This window comes from Lathyrus oleraceus, chromosome 2, assembly GCF_024323335.1.
Source record: "Lathyrus oleraceus cultivar Zhongwan6 chromosome 2, CAAS_Psat_ZW6_1.0, whole genome shotgun sequence".
In the NCBI taxonomy this organism is placed as follows: Eukaryota; Viridiplantae; Streptophyta; class Magnoliopsida; order Fabales; family Fabaceae; genus Lathyrus; species Lathyrus oleraceus.
Window position 1 is genome coordinate 244,537,497 of NC_066580.1, and position 20,129 is coordinate 244,557,625.

The following is a 20,129-nucleotide window of genomic DNA, read 5'->3' on the forward strand; positions in this document are numbered from 1 at the left end:
GTGATCCTTGGAACCTTGACTTCAAATGGTTGACTTTTGGTCAAACCTCTTGGAACAAGCTTGTGTACTTGGACTTTTCTTGCATTCCAAAGCACATTGTGATCATATGAACTCAAGATAAGATGTACTTGATTGCCTATTGATTAAATTTCTCAAAGCATAAAGTTACTTATTGAATAAGGCATGGAAATAAACACATGAACCTTTGACTTTCCTTGAGAAGTAAGCCATGAAACTTTGAGATGCTCTTGATTTGAGGAGCCTTGCCTTGCACAATATACTTAAGGGAAACACGACATGTTTTTGCTATTTTAATTAGTGGTTAGATTAGCAATTAATCATATAAATACAAAGGTAAAAATACCATCAAAGAGGTGCTTGGTTATCCCTGTAAAAGCAAACCCAAAGATGGATAAGGGGAAGGACCAAGATGTGACCTTGTTTGTATGAAAAAATGAAATGAGATGTGGGATCTTAGGGTTAAAATTTTGGGTATGACAAGGGGTCCTTATCGGAAAAATAGCAAGTGTACTATTTTGCCTTTTGTAGTAATAAAGGGGAAATTCCCCGGATGTTGATCTCAAGGACTGCACGTTAATATCGAGTTCAAATAATTGTTCAATTAAACAAAATCTAGTGTTGGGATTTTTAAATTCAAACTTATAAAAATAAGGGAAAATAAAATAAATACTGTAAAATAAGGGTTTCAAGGAAAAAGGAACATGCCAGGGAAGGTGTATAATTTGTCCATGTAACAAATCTGAGTCACTATTGCATCAACAAATATCAATTAACTACTACCGGTTCTCAATGGTATTTTCTCCCAAGGCCTTGGTGAGAAAATCTTTAATCATTCAACCCTAATCTCTATGTCCATAGAAAATTACCTGTGAAATTAAGCCTTATTATATAAAAAATTATCTAGTTCATACAGGGTATCCCTTTCCTAGGTGATATTTATTACAGAGTAATCTTATGAAAACCTCATCAATAGCCGTCCAACCTAATTGATAATCATACAACAATCTCAATTAATCCGAAAGAGAAAACATTAAACACATCAAAATATTACTGTAATTATGAAAAATAATATTACCAATGCAATCGTAAACTCAAATTCATTACAGATATAAATCAGGGACACCCCGATAGCATTGAGGGGTTTAACTACTCATATTGTTCAAAAAAGATTCAAGATAAAAATCAGGCATTACAAGTAATTGGATGACTTGGATTTTCAATTGCTTCCACTCATGAAAATCTTCCGCTCTTTGAATTCCTTGATCTCTCTAATTCTCGATCGGGTGACAATTATCAGTGCTCTATTTTCTCCTTGCCCAAAAGTCTCCTTCTTATCTCGTAGAAACTCTTCTAAAATATTGAAAATATCTTAGCATTGGTTGGAAAACCCCAGAACGACCTTGCTGCTCAAGCCCAAATAAAAGTCCAAAAACTGATATAATTAGCGCATGGGCTGACACGGTCGTGTCAACTGACACGGCCGTGTCAACTGACATGGGCGGCTGTGTCAGGCCCCTGCCTTGGCCTTCATCTTCAGCTTCCTCTCAAGTGGGTTGACACGGCCCGTGTCAACTGACACGGGTGGCCGTGTCAGGCCCCTGTCATCCTTCTCCTTGCAGTTTATTTAGGCCTTCAGCCTGACACGGCCCATGTCAGGTGACACGGGTGGCCATGTCAAGATTCCTGTAACTTTGTAATTTCTTTCCTCAAACGCCAGAATTCTCGACTTTCTTGCACTGAGTCCTTTGGGTCTTCTACTTGGACCTGGAGATAATCAAAACAGACAACCAAAGCATAAAATCTCGAAAACACGAAATAAAACTAAAATTGATAAAATGCTTAATTAACTTACATAAATAAAAACAAACTTGAAAGGTAACATGATTCAAACACAATATTCCAAAATCCTTGGCTTCTTGTCGAATAAGTGATGAAAATATAGTAAAAATGGTGACCGATAAGGTCCTCAATGCTCTTTAACATTTATGGACTTTTTTCAACATTTCTCTCCTCGCCCTTTTTGTAGCATTCTTCACGTGTCACCACCTTAGTCAAGAAGGCCGTGGACCTCTAGGCAAATGATTCATTAAAGTGACTGCCATCAACCCATTCTGAAATGCTTCTACAACCATTTCTTGGTGGGAATGAATGACCTTGATCGTTGCTTCATTGAAGAGAGAGAGGTACTCTCTCAAAGATTTGGAGGGACCTTGACAAGTGTTGAAAAGGCTGGTTGCGGCCATCTTTTTGTGCCTGTTTGCTGCAAACTGATTGACTAGTTTCTTCACAAAGTTCTAATAGCTGGTGACCGAGAGTCAAGGAAGGCTAATTTACCACTTTAAGGTTACGTCTCTGAAGTTTCTTGAGAGAAGCTTTCAATTCAGAATCAGAAGCTTGCACCTGGGCCTCTCATATTTCATCCGAGAGAGGCTAAGAGTCCAATATTTCAACCTCTGCTATAGGGTCAACCTCCTATTGGCGTTGTTGAATATATAAGACATTTTCCTCCAAAGTTTGATTATGGTGACATAAGTCATCCATGGCAACGCACATTGTTGTCATGGCATTCTCCTTGTCGTCAAACTCATCGTTGACCAGAGTTGTTGCCTTCTTGATCACCATGAGGGATAATGGGTTTGGACGTGAGGACAACAATCTAGTTGAATATGGTAATGGTAGTCAAAGTCAATTTTATAAGGCTTCATGATGGACGCCAATTGTACTTGCTAAAAGTACAATACGTGACAACCCATAATGATTAAGGGTTGTTAGAGATTTTTAGGATCTGTTATGATGTTATAGCTAGATCAAGAGAGATGTGAGAAGTTTTGTATGTGGTATTTTTGTGTTATCAGATGAGATCCCTTCAACCTCAAGGTTGAGGTATTTATAAGAACATTGTGGGTCTGAGTGTTAGATCCCAACGATGGTTCGACTTCTCTCATAAGAGCGTGAGAAAGGGGTAGTTATCTCTCTTGTTTCTTAGGAAAACGTGGCTACCTCCATTTGATCATCTCTCTCATAGAGTAACAATTAGGACACGTCACCCCCATATTTTCACAAGAAGACAAACAGTTTGATAAATGAGTGTCATAATCGAATGACAAACATCTATTCTAATAAACATGCGGTTATGAAGAGGGTGTGGAGGATAATTTACACCATCCCCTAGTGAATCTTCTATGTCGTCCCTTGTAGTTTGTTTACAAAGATATCTAGATAAATATATTTTAAAAAATTAATTAATTAATTTTAAGAAAAAAGCATAAAAGTTAAAAGTACATATTTTTGAATTTTTTACTCAAATACCCTACATTTTAAAAAAAATCTCAAAATAAATCAGTTTTCAAAAAAATTCCCAATTTACCCCAGTTTATATATATATATATATATATATATATATATATATATATATATATATATATATATAAATATATATATATATATATATATATATATATATATATATATATATATATATATATATATATTATATATATATATATATATATATATATATATATATATATAAGACATAGGTTCCAGACCAATTGGCGTCTACCCTTAAATTTTAAGTGGGGGCACCAATTGGATTGACTACAGTACATGGTGCTTCCAATCCAATTGGCGCCCATGTGTAAGTTGGAAGAGGAGGCGCCAATTGGTCTGACGCCTCAGTGTAATGTGCAATTTTTATTTATAAATAGAGGTGTTCTGTGATTCATTTTTCCATATCTCATTTTGTCATATTGCAAACATGTTTGATGTTCGTCGCCGCTATGGAAAAGTGATTTATTTTAGAGATAAGCCTCTGATGTTGATGCTCTTCTGGAACATCTGTAGTTTCGATCAATTGAAGAGGGAGCTGGTTTGTTGGTTAGATGGAAAAATTCCAGAAGAGGAAAAATTAGAAGTATTGAGAGACTCGATAGTATATTTTGTTGGATGCGAGTAAAAACGGATAAGGATGCTAGGGAAATGATGTTTGGACGAGATGACATCAGTTTGATTGTTGTAATCAGTTAGAAATATTGTGTTTAAATATTATGGTTAAGTATTTTCATCTGTATTCGATGTTTGGTTTTTGTGTTGTTTATTTGGACTTCTTCTGTTTTAAGTGTGCTTATGTTGTAGTGATGTTTGTTGTTAACCTTGTTGTAACAAAAAGTTAATGATATACAAAAATCCAAGGTTACAAAAATTGAAAGGAGGTACTAAATTATGATGCATATGTTGCTCCTAGATTGGTATATTTGTTCTTATTATGTCCGGGTTGACGACATATACTACATAATCTTATCATTTTATCAGTCGTATCCATTTTTTTTCTAATACGTGTGCTGTTTGACCGTCCTTTTTTCTTTCTTCGCATCTCATCATTGTGCCAAACTATGTCACCTTCATATGGAGGCTAGTATTCCTCCATTGGTAACACTGAGAAGCTTTTGTTATACACATTCATGACGATAATGTGTCATACGGTGAACTGGACTTTTTGTGGTTTTAATCGCAATGTCGCGGTTAGCAAGAGTCGCAACCGACTTTTCTTTTATCCAATAAGGAAAGGTGGAAAAGAACAGGAAAGACCTTAATTTAGATTTTGGGTTCGGGAGGTACATTATACAAAGGGAAGGTGTTAGCACCCTTTGTATCCATGGTTATCCATGGGCTCTTAATTGCTCGATCACTTATATTATTTTTGTCTAAAAAAAGTGTTTGTGAATTGTTTGGAAAATTGTTTTGAAAAGAGAATTTAACTTTGTAATGATTCTTGTATGAATGTATACAAAGTGGTTATCTCGTTTAGTTTTGAAAATTGTTTAGAAAAATATAACTCGGTAATGATTCTAGTATGAATGTATACCAAGTGGTGATTTTCTAAAGGTATTTTGAAAGGTGTGAGGTGCGAAAAAGTGTTTTAAGTTGTGAGCCAGCAATTAAGAGTTATACCGACCCAAGGTCTTTACGGGCATTTCCTATCCTTATGAGGGTAAAACTGTCCTTATTATTGAGAAATAAGTAGTTTTATCCTTTGGATGTAAAAGGGTCATCGTAGGGTCATCGATTGGTCATTGAAGGCAACAGTTATGAGGATACCTTAGCATTCGAAGGGACTATCATCATTTAATCGTAGGCAACATCGGAGGGTCATCGAGGGACAAAGTTGTATATTCGAAGGCAACATCCGAGGGACTATAATTTATTTTATGATGATTTAACCGAAGGGTCTTTGCTAAGGGTATCCCCACATTCGCGGGACATGACCGTAATATCGTAATCGTAAGGCAACAAAGAGAGGTCCAAGATCACTTATTCAAAGGCAAAGTTTTACAATTAATTAGGTGATTAGGAGGAATTCTCCCACATTAAAATTAATACATTAAAATTAATACATTAAAATTAATACATTAAAATTAATACATTAAAATTAATACATTAAAATTAATACATCAAAATTAATTAGGTAATTTAGGGTGAAAACTCCACAAGGGTATCCCACAAATAAAGTGGAATACCTAGCCAATAACCTTTTCCTGGGATATGTGAACCTTTACGAAACTCAAAAAAAGAGACATGTCAGAACACCAAATCAGGGTGCAATCGAAGATTACACCGGAAAAATATCGCAACAGTAAATAGGATAGGATGAGTAATGCATGGCTATGATAAAAACATAAAAAAAAACATACTAGAAAAATCAGGTACTGTCTCGTTCGCCTCTGCCTCGCCTAGCGAAGGCCAGGCGAACGGCCACGGATTTTGAATTTTGAGAAAAACAGCCCCATGTTAGGAACCTTGAACTTTATGGCATTTTATCACAGGAACAGCATGGTCAAACATTCAGGGTATTCAGGCATATTTAAATTCACATACGAAAGTAAATTATATATCAACATTTAATCATGATGCATTATATGTGTAGATATGGCCAATTGAAAGTATAAACAATAGAGATACGCAAACCTGTTTGCCAATTCAAGGTTGAAGGGATTGACCACTTGTGGTATCGGAATGAGTTAGGCGGCGGGAATTGGGCGGCGATGGCTTCGGGGCGGATGAGCTGCCTTCAGGGTTTCTTTATTCTGAATTCTCCGGGTTGGCAGGGTTCCTATGCCAAAGTTTCTATCCGTCCTTCTCTGTTCTCTCTCTTTCTTTTTCCTCAAGGTTTTGTTCCAAGGAAACCTCAGAGTGTTTTGCTTCTCTTCCTTCTTTCTCCAGTGAATCTCCCAGTGTAAACTCCAAGTCTAACTCCCCGTCCTTTTCCTCTACTGAAACTTCAGTATTTATAGACTAATTTTGTGGATAATGGGCTTGGAATGAGGGAGACCCAAGTCCAAAATAATTTGTTATATTTTATTTATTTATTTATTTTAATTATTTAATTAATTAATTAATTAATTAATTAATTAATTAATTAATTAAATTTTTTTTTCTTTTTCTTTTTTTTTTTTTTTTCGTTTTTTTTTTTCGTTTTTTTTTTTTTTTTTTTTTTTTCAGGAAAAATGATGGGTAAATTTTGGGGTATGACAGCTGCCCCTGTTCAATATTCTTGAACCGAGAGAGTTAGGATGGCGTGTATGCCATTCGTGGTCTGGAGGTGGAAGATTATTGAACACTAGAAAGCCCCAAAAATTTGCACTTGAGGATCGACAGTTGGTCTTGATGGAGATGGGCTTAAAGATGCCATCCGGGAGGTTTGATGACGAAAGCTTCAGATCGAGCCGTACATTAGGCCAATTTGAAGACATGGGTGCCACACTGGGTCGTACATTAGACCGAATAATGAGTCATCCATTAGGCTGCCGACTTCGCTGGGGAGTCGGAGTGTGTCATATGCTGTTGGGGATAAAGGATCAGAATGGACCATACGCTAGATCGTATCTGAGTTGAAGAGAGAGCCGTCCGTTAGGCTGAATCTGATGATGAAAGGGGTAGTCGTACACTAGACTACACTTCAGAAATGTACCGTACACTAGGTAGCATCTGAGTAGTTGAGGATCCGAATGGGTCGTACGTTAGACCGCATTGGAGTTGCTGGAGCTCAGAATGGATCGTACATTAAATCGAATCTGAGTTGCAGAATGAGCCGTCCAGTAGGCTGAATCTGATGGTAAAAGGGAGTAGTCGTACACTAGACTACACTTCAGAAATGTACCGTACACTAGGTAGCATCTGAGTAAGGGAGTAGCCGTATACTAGACTACCATTCAGAAATGTACCTGTCCGAAGGTAGCATCTGAGAAAGGGAGTAGCCGTATACTGGACTACCATCCAGAAATGTACCTGTCCGAAGGTAGCATCTGGGAAAGGGAGTAGCCGTATACTAGACTACCATCCAGAAATGTACCTGTCCGAAGGTAGCATCTGGGAAAGGGAGTAGCCGTATACTGGACTACCATCCAGAAATGTACCTGTCCGAAGGTAGCATCTGGGAAAGGGAGTAGCCGCATACTAGACTACCATTCAGAAATGTACCTGTCCGAAGGTAGCATCTGAGTAAGGGAGTAACTGTATACTGGACTACCATCCAGAAATGTACCTGTCCGAAGGTAGCATCTGGGAAAGGGAGTAGCCGTATACTGGACTACCATCCAGAAATGTACCTGTCCGAAGGTAGCATCTGGGAAAGGGAGTAGCCGCATACTAGACTACCATCCAGAAATGTACCTGTCCGAAGGTAGCATCTGAGTAAGGGAGTAACTGTATACTGGACTACCATCCAGAAATGTACCTGTCCGAAGGTAGCATCTGGGAAAGGGAGTAGCCGTATACTGGACTACCATCCAGAAATGTACCTGTCCGAAGGTAGCATCTGGGAAAGGGAGTAGCCGTATACTAGACTACCATCCAGAAATGTACCTGTCCGAAGGTAGCATCTGAGAAAGGGAGTAGCCGTATACTAGACTACCATCCAGAAATGTACCTGTCCGAAGGTAGCATCTGGGAAAGGGAGTAGCCGTATACTGGACTACCATCCAGAAATGTACCTGTCCGAAGGTAGCATCTGGTCAGATGAAGGTCTAACTTGGTCGTGCATTAGACTGTACTTGAGTTGAAGAAGGTCAGAATGGATCGTACGCTAGATCGTATCTGAGTTGTTGAGGGTCAGAATGGATCGTCTGTTAGATCGTATCTGAGTTGAAGAAGGTCAGAATGGATCGTACGCTAGATCGTATCTGAGTTGTCGAAGGTCAGAATGGATCGTATGCTAGATCGTATCTGAGTTGAAGGAGTCATATGTTGAGCTGAATCAGAATGAACCGTATGTTAGGCTGTATCTGTATACGTTGTACTTGCAATAAATGTCTGGGATGGGCTTAAAGATGCCATCGCTAGGAGGATATCGAAGTGTTGTCAGAATGAATGTTCCCATGAATTGCATCTGGAATATGTATCTGAATCTTGTCTGTGATTGATAAAGGCGTCTGCCTGAATGAGCCTTTTACTTTGACTATATCAGGAGGATAATTAACCTGCAAAGAAAAGTTAGCTTTATGCCATGTCATGATGCATGAGATGTTTTATGCTTTCGAAAATAAATGTGAATGTTGTATGCATGCGTATGCTGTGAAATGATGCAATGAATGAGTTATGCGTATGAGAAGTTCTGCTTGGGGACTCTACTGGGGAAAATAAATCCCCATCTACTGATTGGAGATATTCGTGTTGAGGACCCTCTCTCGGCTGGGGGTTCTGATTTCTGTCTGATGGTAGAGATATTCAACAGAGCCTGGCTGGGGATGGATGAGATGATCAATCTGTCTGATGATGCCGACCTCTGTTGGGGAATAGCTGGCTGTGCCGGGGAATACTGCCAACTTCTTCTGGGGAAAAAAAACAGGCTTGCTGGGGGGAAGAGAATTGGTAGTGGATTCATTGGAAGCATGATTAGACCTTTTCCTTGATCCTGAAGTAGGGTAGTAATTGCTATTGCTATTCTATGCATGTATTTTGGTAAACATTGGTCATATTCAAATGCACATATTAATTCAAATTAAATCAATGGACATTTACGCAACCAAAACAGAAAAGTAAAAAACAAAAGCATCTTTTTTGAAAGAGGGTTGTATTGATTTTTGAAAGAAGGCCTATAAACAGGCAAATTGTGTACAAGGAGACAGAAATCCTAGTAAGAGGAAATTGTCAAAAACAAAGAGAAAGCTATGCAGAAAAAGTCCTATTGATTTTAAGTCTACTACTGCCATTATGTCTTCAAGCATCTCATCCCCTGCTGTCGGATAGAAGTGATTGGCTTGGTCAGTCCCTTGAACTTGGATGAAAGTTGACTGAGAACGGGACATAGTCATACGCTTTAATCCCTAATTTTTGCCTGGACCGCCTTTTCAGGTTTTCAGTCCACCAGGATACCCTTTTTTGCCCAAGCCACCTTTTCAGGTTTTCGACTTGCCGGGTGTACATTTTTTTATATATATCCCTAATTTTTGCCCGAACCCTTTTGGTTCGCCGGGATGCCCTTACTTTTGCCTAGATACGTCGATCTAGCGGGTCTTTTTCATGCGTAGTATTTTTTAACTATGTCCGCGTTCACGGGATGCGGGAAATCTTCGCCATCCACTGTAGCAAGTATCATGGCTCCACCAGAGAATACCTTCCTAACTACAAATGGCCCTTTGTACGTGGGAGTCCATTTGCCTCTGGGATCAGTTTGCGGTAGCACGATACGCTTGATTACCAAGTCGCCAATTTGATACACTTGTCGCTTGACCCTTTCGTTGAATGCCTGGGTCATGCGTTTCTGATATATCTGCCTATGACAAACAGCCGCGAGTCTCTTCAATCAAATTTATCTGATCGAGTCGAGTCTGAATCCGTTCCTCTTCATCTAAGCCCGCCTCTTTCATGATTCTTAGCGAGGGAATCTGAACTTCCACTGGTAAGATGGCTTCCATTCCATAGACTAAAGAGAACGGAGCTGCCCCTGTCGAAGTGCATACTGAAGTGCGATAGTCATGAAAAGCAAATGGTAACATCTCATGCCAGTCTTTGTACATTACTGTCATCTTTTGTATAAGCTTTTGGACATTGTTAGCAGCCTCCACGGCGCCGTTCATCCTTGGCCGGTACGGAGAAGAATTAGAGTGTTTTATTTTGAACCGCGTGCAGAGTGCAGTAACCATCTTGTTGTTCAAATTAGCACTATTATCAGTGATAACTCTTTCAGGAGACAACAAGTTTCTCGAATAGATATTTGATAGAACCCATCTTAGAAATCAATAAAGTGGTATGATTCAACATGTACTGTCTTAGTCGGCGAGCAGCCCAAGCCAAAGCGCAGCAAGCTTTCTCGAGCTATGAGTATCTTGTTTCACAGTCGGTACCTTTTGCTAAGGCGGTATATGGCATGCTCTTTTCGACCAGACTCGTCATGTTGCCCCAACACACCTCATTGGATTTTCTAACACGGTCAAATACATGATTAGAGGTCTTCCTTCAACTGGTGGTGTCAGAATTGGAGGTTCTTGGAGACACTTCTTGATTTTATCAAAAGTTTCCTGACATTCATCATCTCTTGACTGTCCTCAGTAATTTGAAGATAGGTTTGCAAGTAGCAGTCAAGTAGGATATAAACCGGGCAATGTAATTCAAGTGCCCCAAGAGGCTTCTGACTTCTTTCTTGTCTACTTTTAGTACTCAGATCGACAGTTTCAATTGACTCCTCATGCGGCTGTATAGTCCTTTCTTCTTTCAGTAACAGTCTGGCAAGTTCTTCAGGTACTTCACAATCTTCCTCACTTCCATCTTCGGCTTGGTAGATCGGATTTTCGAAGTCATAATGAACAGTAGCAGAACTATTATCAACAGGATCCAGAGTGGATGTGGATACGCAATTTGTTACGTGAGTGTGTGCAAGAAAGCATAGCTTATTTGAAAAATGACAGGAAAGATAAAGAGCGCAATATTTGAATGCAAAAAGTCCATTGATTTATTGAATATGAATATGCTTATGAGAATGACAAAACATTTAACCAAATTTGATACATTGAATAAACAACAAACAATTACTCCTGACTAAAGGAAGTTGGAATAGTGTCTTCAGCCTTCCAATTATCCAAGTTGCAATCGCTATTCACATCTTCTACAGCATTAACAGTCTTGTCATGATCGGGCATAGGAGCAGTGATGACTTTAGGAATATCCAGAGGATCAAATTCAAATTCCCCAGCGTCGATCATATCCTGAATCTTGTTCTACAGCGACCAGCAATCATTCGTATCATGCCCGGGGCTATCAGAGTGATAGGCACACCTGGCGTTGGGATTATAACGAGGAGAAGTAGTGTTGGGTTTTGCAGGAGGATCTCTGAGGGTAATTAAATTTACTTTTAGCATACCCTGCAGTGCTTGTGCTAAAGTCATATTGATCTTCGTAAACTGCCTTCTTCCCGGGTTAATGTGCCTCACAGATTTCTTGTCCTTTTTCTTCTTGAGCAAGAGAGTCTTTAGTTCCTCCTGCCCCTTGGATAAGTTCAAGATCATCTCCTGGAGTTGAGCATTCTGAGCCTGGAGATCTTTGACAGTTTGTTCGAGGTCCATTTTTCTGTTTGAAGGAAAACCGTGAGAATACTGATCCTTTTAGAGTACCTGTTATGCAATGTCATGTTATGCTATGCAATGTATGAAATGTTTTCAAGGACTTTTGGAATTTAATTTTGCATAAACTACCAAAAAAGAAAGCCACTTTTATTAATAATATTTGATTAATATTCATTATAATAAGAAGTAAAATACAATAAAAGCTCAGGTCTCCCAGGGACGGCTTCTTTTTGGGCGAAGATATGTATTGAGTCTTCGTTCCTCATTAAGCTGGCCGGTGAGCTCTAACACCTTCTTCCTTGTAGCACAGAACTGGGCTTCAAAAGTATCCCTTTCCTCTCTCAACTGGATCCAGGACTTCTTTAACTCTTCAACATCGGTAGGCATATCTGGATAAGGAACGATCTGAGGAGTACCTCCTTCAGCTTCTGGTTCAACAATCAGTGGTCCGACTGCCAGATATGGCATGACAAGTTCACGAGCTCTTGTGCGGACCCATCTGAGATAAGGTTCCATAGGAATAGAGTTTTTCTGTCCTAAAGTACTTCTTTTCACCATGCCCCAAGCTCGCGCAAATCTTTGACGGAGACCTTGGGAATCGTTATCATAGTCAAACACCGTGCCTTGTATAATTATTTCATGTGGACCATCTCTTCGAGCACAACCAAACTGACGTAGGGCTAAAGCAGGATTATAAGTAATACCTCCTCTTATCCCCATGAGTGGTACATTAGGGAATTCTCCACAACGGTCAATGATGATATTGTTTTCTTTGAAATGAGGACACCAACGGATGTCTGAGTGGGAGAGCGACATTATCCTTTGAGACCATCTCAAACTTTGCTCATTCTTCAAGACTGACTGAGGAAGGTGCGAAATAAACCACCTGGATAATAAAGGTATGCAGCACATGAGAGTCCCTTGCCTCTTCATAGTACGAGTGTGAAGGGAATGCAGAATGTCGTCGAGCAAGGTAGGCACAGGGTTACGAGCGAGAAATATCTGAATAGCATTCATATCTATGAATTGATCTGGATTAGGGAATAACACCAAACCATAGATTAGTAATGCTAGAATCTCCTCGAAAGCATGGACATTCATGACTTTTAAGAATTCTCGGGCCTTATTCATCAGAAATTTGGCAAGTAAACCCTTAACTCCACTTCTTGTTACCCAATTAGCTTCAATATTTGACTTTGTCATGTGTAAAGCTGCGGCAACTTTTTCGGACCTCGGAATCTTTTCTAAACCACTGAAAGGTATTTGATCAAGAATAGGTATCCCAAGCAGCTGGGAAAATTCTTCTAATGTGGGCACCAACTGATAATCTGGGAATGTGAAGCAATGATGTTTAGGATCGAAGAACTGGAATAGGACTCTCATCATATCTTCTTTAAAACCAGTGGTAACCAAATCGAGGAGAGAACCATGCTTTTTGACGAACTGAGCCTGATCAGGAAGTTCTGACACTAAATCCTTGAGTTGAGGAGAGATGACTACAAAATTTATCCGGATAGTCTTCCTGGGAGCCATAGCCTTACAAAATAGAGCCAAGTTAAATCCCTAAGTCCTCGAAGTGATTAGTGCAATGTCATAATGTTATGATGTTATGATGTTATGATGTTATGATGTTATGATGTTATGATGTTATGATGTTATGATATTATGATATTAAACAAATAACAAGCATAAGCAAGTCATACAACAATCATTCCTAGGTTTTAAGGCTTGCATGAGTTCCATAGGTAAGTACCCTCCCCACTGAAGTTTGGTGGGTTCAACCTGTCTTAGAATAGTAACCGGGTTCTAGAAGGATCTCAAATCATTGACCTTTCCTTAAGTCCACTTCAGTGCAACACCAAGTGGTTGACCGAAGCTTCCCTAAAGTCCAATCTCAAAGAGTGTAGTATCGAGTCTCAACCAACTCCAGTCGGAACCGAAGCCAGTTATCTCACTACTTTCTAATGGCCAGGATGAGTCAATTAGGGTTCTAAAGGTCTGGTTAATGCTTTTATGACACCACGCGAATGCCAAATATTTCCTCAACTAACATGAGGAACATCAGGACATCCAAAGTGCCACATTAACCGTAGCCATCATTTTGACCATTCCAGTATACGCCGGACAGTCGCGATGATCTCTTGCTACTTACCTAAGGTACACTAGATCCGGGTGTAGGATCTTTCACTCAAGCATAACATACCCAAGCAATCCCTTAAAAATAAATCAGACAAATTGAATAAGTGATCTTGTTTTTAAGGTAACCTCTCTTTTTAAATATTCCCCAGCAGAGTCGCCAGTTCTGTCATACGGTGAACTGGACTTTTTGTGGTTTTAATCGCAATGTCGCGGTTAGCAAGAGTCGCCACCGACTTTTCTTTTATCCAATAAGGAAAGGTGGAAAAGAACAGGAAAGACCTTAATTTAGATTTTGGGTTCGGGAGGTACATTATACAAAGGGAAGGTGTTAGCACCCTTTGTATCCATGGTTATCCATGGGCTCTTAATTGCTCGATCACTTATATTATTTTTGTCTAAAAAAAGTGTTTGTGAATTGTTTGGAAAATTGTTTTGAAAAGAGAATTTAACTTTGTAATGATTCTTGTATGAATGTATACAAAGTGGTTATCTCGTTTAGTTTTGAAAATTGTTTAGAAAAATATAACTCGGTAATGATTCTAGTATGAATGTATACCAAGTGGTGATTTTCTAAAGGTATTTTGAAAGGTGTGAGGTGCGAAAAAGTGTTTTAAGTTGTGAGCCAGCAATTAAGAGTTATACCGACCCAAGGTCTTTACGGGCATTTCCTATCCTTATGAGGGTAAAATTGTCCTTATTATTGAGAAATAAGTAGTTTTATCCTTTGGATGTAAAAGGGTCATCGTAGGGTCATCGATTGGTCATTGAAGGCAACAGTTATGAGGATACCTTAGCATTCGAAGGGACTATCATCATTTAATCGTAGGCAACATCGGAGGGTCATCGAGGGACAAAGTTGTATATTCGAAGGCAACATCCGAGGGACTATAATTTATTTTATGATGATTTAACCGAAGGGTCTTTGCTAAGGGTATCCCCACATTCGCGGGACATGACCGTAATATCGTAATCGTAAGGCAACAAAGAGAGGTCCAAGATCACTTATTCAAAGGCAAAGTTTTACAATTAATTAGGTGATTAGGAGGAATTCTCCCACATTAAAATTAATACATTAAAATTAATACATTAAAATTAATACATTAAAATTAATACATTAAAATTAATACATTAAAATTAATACATCAAAATTAATTAGGTAATTTAGGGTGAAAACTCCACAAGGGTATCCCACAAATAAAGTGGAATACCTAGCCAATAACCTTTTCCTGGGATATGTGAACCTTTACGAAACTCAAAAAAGAGACATGTCAGAACACCAAATCAGGGTGCAATCGAAGATTACACCGGAAAAATATCGCAACAGTAAATAGGATAGGATGAGTAATGCATGGCTATGATAAAAACATAAAAAAAAACAGACTAGAAAAATCAGGTACTGTCTCGTTCGCCTCTGCCTCGCCTAGCGAAGGCCAGGCGAACGGCCACGGATTTTGAATTTTGAGAAAAACAGCCCCATGTTAGGAACCTTGAACTTTATGGCATTTTATCACAGGAACAGCATGGTCAAACATTCAGGGTATTCAGGCATATTTAAATTCACATACGAAAGCAAATTATATATCAACATTTAATCATGATGCATTATATGTGTAGATATGGCCAATTGAAAGTATAAACAATAGAGATACGCAAACCTGTTTGCCAATTCAAGGTTGAAGGGATTGACCACTTGTGGTATCGGAATGAGTTAGGCGGCGGGAATTGGGCGGCGATGGCTTCGGGGCGGATGAGCTGCCTTCAGGGTTTCTTTATTCTGAATTCTCCGGGTTGGCAGGGTTCCTATGCCAAAGTTTATATCCGTCCTTCTCTGTTCTCTCTCTTTCTTTTTCCTCAAGGTTTTGTTCCAAGGAAACCTCAGAGTGTTTTGCTTCTCTTCCTTCTTTCTCCAGTGAATCTCCCAGTGTAAACTCCAAGTCTAACTCCCCGTCCTTTTCCTCTACTGAAACTTCAGTATTTATAGACTAATTTTGTGGGTAATGGGCTTGGAATGAGGGAGACCCAAGTCCAAAATAATTTGTTATATTTTATTTATTTATTTATTTTAATTATTTAATTAATTAATTAATTAATTAATTAAATTTTTTTTTTTTTTTTTTTTTTTTTTTTTTTTTTTCGTTTTTTTTTTTTTTTTTTTTTTTTCAGGAAAAATGATGGGTAAATTTTGGGGTATGACATAATGGCCTTGTAAACATCAAATAGATGGTTGTAAACGTCCTGACGAGTATGTGCGCATGCCGCAATGACATGGGAGCAAGAAATACGGAAGACCTGAAACTTTCCACAATTGCACCAACTTCTATTTAGTTTGACAACATAGGATAAATTTGGCCTCCCCTTATTTTGGTCCATTGTTCCCTGTACACTGAATTTTGCCTATGACAGTCAAAGACTGTAACCGCGTGTGTGCTAGCTTTGATACTTTCCTCTTTCATCACTTTCATACAACATTCACCGAATATTTGATTTGCCATTAACATTGCACTCCATCTTTCACCTCTGGTTGCGAAGGTAGATGCCAACCTAAAATAGGTTGTTCTGATTAATGCGGTTATTGGTAGATTTCTTATGCCCTTGAATACACCGTTCATGCATTCCATAAGGTTTGTTGTCATGTGGCCTCATCGACAGCCTCTGTCAAATGCCCTTGTCCACTGCTCTACTGGTATGTTATCCACCCACCTTCCTACATCTGCATTAGACAATCTAATTTCGTTACGGTAATATTGAAATGACGGTTGAGTTAGAGCATACCATACATTCACCACTTTTTGTGAAAGTTCTTGTCTTTGATTACACACATGAAGTTTTGTGCAATATGTCTAATGCAATAGACATGGATATAAGAAGAATCATGTCATCCGTTATCATGGTTATTGTAAGCACTCTCAATGACATCATGTCTATCTGAAATCAAACAGAGATTGGTTTGTGGTGCGACATGTGTTATGAGATGTCGAAGGAAGAAACCCCAACCACCAGCGGTTTCACCTTCAACCAGAGCAAAGGCAATGGAAAAACCATTATTGTTGTCGTCTTGTGCAACAACCATAAGCAAAGTACCCTTGTATTTGTCGTATAACCATGTTCCATCAATTTGAATAATAGGTTTGCATAATGCAAAACCTTTGATGCACGGTTCAAACGCCCAAAAGATGCGGTGAAAGATTTTATTTCTAGCAACACAGCTTCCGTCTGGCGTAAATGCTGGCAATGTCTCCATAATTGCAACAGTTCCTGATGTGTATGTTTTTAGTGCCCATAAAAACTGTGACAATTCTTTGTATGAATCCTTCCAGTTGCCGAATACCTGTTCAACAGCTTTTGTCCTTGCAATTCATGCTTTCTTGTAAGATGGAGTATAATTATATCTTGTGACGATATGAGATATTATCATACTCACCTTCACTGAGGAAATCAACGAACAAGACGCAGTCGTTTGGACTGCATGCACACCGATCATAAGATTCACCACTATGAAGATGCACAATAGTGATCGTGTTAAATTGCAGTTCGGTATGCTTCAACACATCCCAGATCCCCCGACAAACCTTGGAGAATGACATCTACGCAAAGTTAACGACCAATGAAACTTTAACCCATGGCAAAGCTTCGCTATATCTGAATGTCATGATAACACTGAAATTCACTGTATTTTTGACTCCGATTTCGCATGCATTTTAGTAGTTTTATTGTCATTTTGTTGTGTTATTACTATGTTTCTCTTTATTTTCAGGTTTTTACTTTAATCGGAGCCCCGATCGAGAAAAGGAGTGAAAAAGAGCTAAAAAAACCCTAAAACTCAGCATTTTGTACTTATGGCTTCCACCATGGCTGGCGCCATAGACCCTGCCATGACGTGTCCTAGCTCAACTTCCCTCAACTGCCATGTTCCCCACTACTTCCACTAAGGCGCCTCAGATTGGCCTTGTGGCGGGCGTCATGGCCTTGTAGCGGGTGCCACAAGAGGAAACGTTTTCCCTCCCATTTTCAAGTTGAAGGGCATCCTTGTCATTTCCATCTTTTTACTTGCTTATAAATAGAAACTCGAAATCACTTGTTTAGGCACCCAAACTTAGAGCAGAGGAAGATCCAAACTTAGAACAGAGGCAAACTCAGAGAATCTTTGTTTCACTTAGGCATATATTCAGTATTTTAAAGTGGTAATCGCTTCGCATTGGGGTGTTACCACAATTGTGTAATCGAGTATGTGATCGAGTCTGTAATCGAGTTTGGAGCACTTTGGAAGGAAGTTAATCATGCCGCCATTTTCATTTTCGCTTTGCATTTTATTCAACCCTCCGATTAGAGCAGGTTTTTATTACGTTGCCTTTATCTATTTTATTTCTCGCACTCGCTTTATCTATTTTATTTCTCGCACTCGCTTTACTTTATTTATTTCTCGCACTCGCTTTACTTTATTTATTTCTCGCACTCGCTTTACTTTATTTATTTCTCGCACTCGCTTTACTTTATTTATTTCTCGCACTCGCTTTACTTTTATTTATTTTCCGCACTCGCACTACTTTTATTTATTTCCCGCACTCGCACTACTTTTATTTACTTTCCGCACTCGCACTACTTTTATTTAAATTAATGCACTTTTACTTTACCATGTCTAACTAAATCTATAAGGTTAGAATGTAAGGATCGTAATTGAACCGATAATCCGTACAATTGTTCGTAGAAACACTTAAGGGCTATTTTAACTTTCAACTTAAGTTTTCCCGCACTTAATTTCCATTGGGTAAGATCGAAAGTCGTCCAACGTCTTTTTAAACTTAATTGTTTTTAACTATTTCAAAAACAGCGAAAGCGCTTTGTTTAGTTCATTAGGAGTTTTTAACTTAAGAAGAAAAGAGATTTTAAAACTATTTTCGGACGCGCTTATAAGTTTAGAGTCTGGTTCGTGAGAACCTCTTTTGGTTAGGAAATCCAGGTTAAAATACTTTTCAACTTAGTCAAGATACTATATTTCTTAAAAATAGGTTTACTACTCTAACTCAATGCGCGCCTTTTTATAAGTGACAATAAGAGGGTTTGATTAGGGAGTACAACTCGGTTCTAAATATGCAAAAGCGACAGTTCCTGTTAAATTAGTTCTTTTCAAAGTAGGAAACACTGCCCATAAGTAGCTCTATTAGCAAGTACTTAGATTATTAATTGATTATGTGAATTACATTCGACCTTATCTTTATTAATTGAACTTTATTCAATACTTTACTTTACATTGCACACTCTAAAAACACCTATGTTGATTGCCTTTGATAAACACCATAACAATAGATAACGATAGATTGACACTTAGTCTCTGTGGATTCGACAATATTTTATATTACTCTGACGCGTTCGTATACTTGCGAAAAGCACGCATCAAGTTTTTGGCGCCGTTGCCGAGGACTAATTTCGTCAAATTTCATTTTCCTGTTGTTATATCATTTAGACTTAGGTTATTTCCCGCTGGTCAATGCGAAGAACTCGCAGCACCGGAAGTTTAAGCTTAATATACCCACTGGCTGAACCTGAACGTTACGCTCGCGCACGTTTATTCTTTCATAGGATTAAGAGATGTATGGCCAAAGATCAAAACCAAAGACCTCTTAAGGACTTCTCTCAACCATCCAATGAAGAACCTAGTTTTAGTATAGTAAACCCAACCATCCCAGCTAATAATTTTGAACTTAAACCATCCCTGTTGCAACAGAGACAATTCGCAGGTCTTGCTACTGAGAACCCGAACCAACATTTAAAAATCTTTCTTCAATTAGCAGACACTTTTAAAACCAATGGAGCTTCTCCTGAGGCAATACGTTTAAGATTATTCCATTTTCCCTCAGAGATAAAGCCCTATCATGGTTAGATTCCCTTCCACCCAATTCCATTACAACTTGGGATAACCTTAGAAGAGTATTCCTTGCTAGATACTTTCCCCCGAGTAAGACCGCCGTTTTTCGAAACCATACAACTAGATTTACCCAAAACCAAGGAGAATCGTTGTTCGAAGCTTGGGAGAGATATAAAAAGTTGTTACGAGCATGCCCACATCATGGTTTAGAAAATTGGTTAATCATTCAAACCATCTATAATGGACTTCATTATAACACTAAGATGACCATCGACGTTGCCGCAGGCGGTGCTCTAATGAATAAACCTTAACCTGAAGCTAGTGCCCTCATTGAAGATATGGCTCAAAACCATCAATCATGGGGAGTCGAACGAGCGACAGTCTAGAAGAAGGAAGCCCAAGGAGGAGTGCATGAACTAAGCTCTATAGACATGATGCAAGCTAAAATGGACGCATTAGACCTTAAGGTCGACCATATGTGCATAAACCCGAATACTGTAGCCGCAGTCTCGTCGGATTGTGAGATATTTGGAACCAAAGGACACCAATCT

The 20,129-nt window shown here is 38.7% G+C and overlaps 1 pseudogene; it reads right to left on the reverse strand.

The window, feature by feature from the left end:
• Nucleotides 1–19,687: 19,687 nt before the first annotated feature.
• LOC127124684 (uncharacterized) lies at nt 19,688–19,786 on the reverse strand (annotated as a pseudogene).
• Between the last annotated feature and the right edge of the window lie 343 nt (nt 19,787–20,129).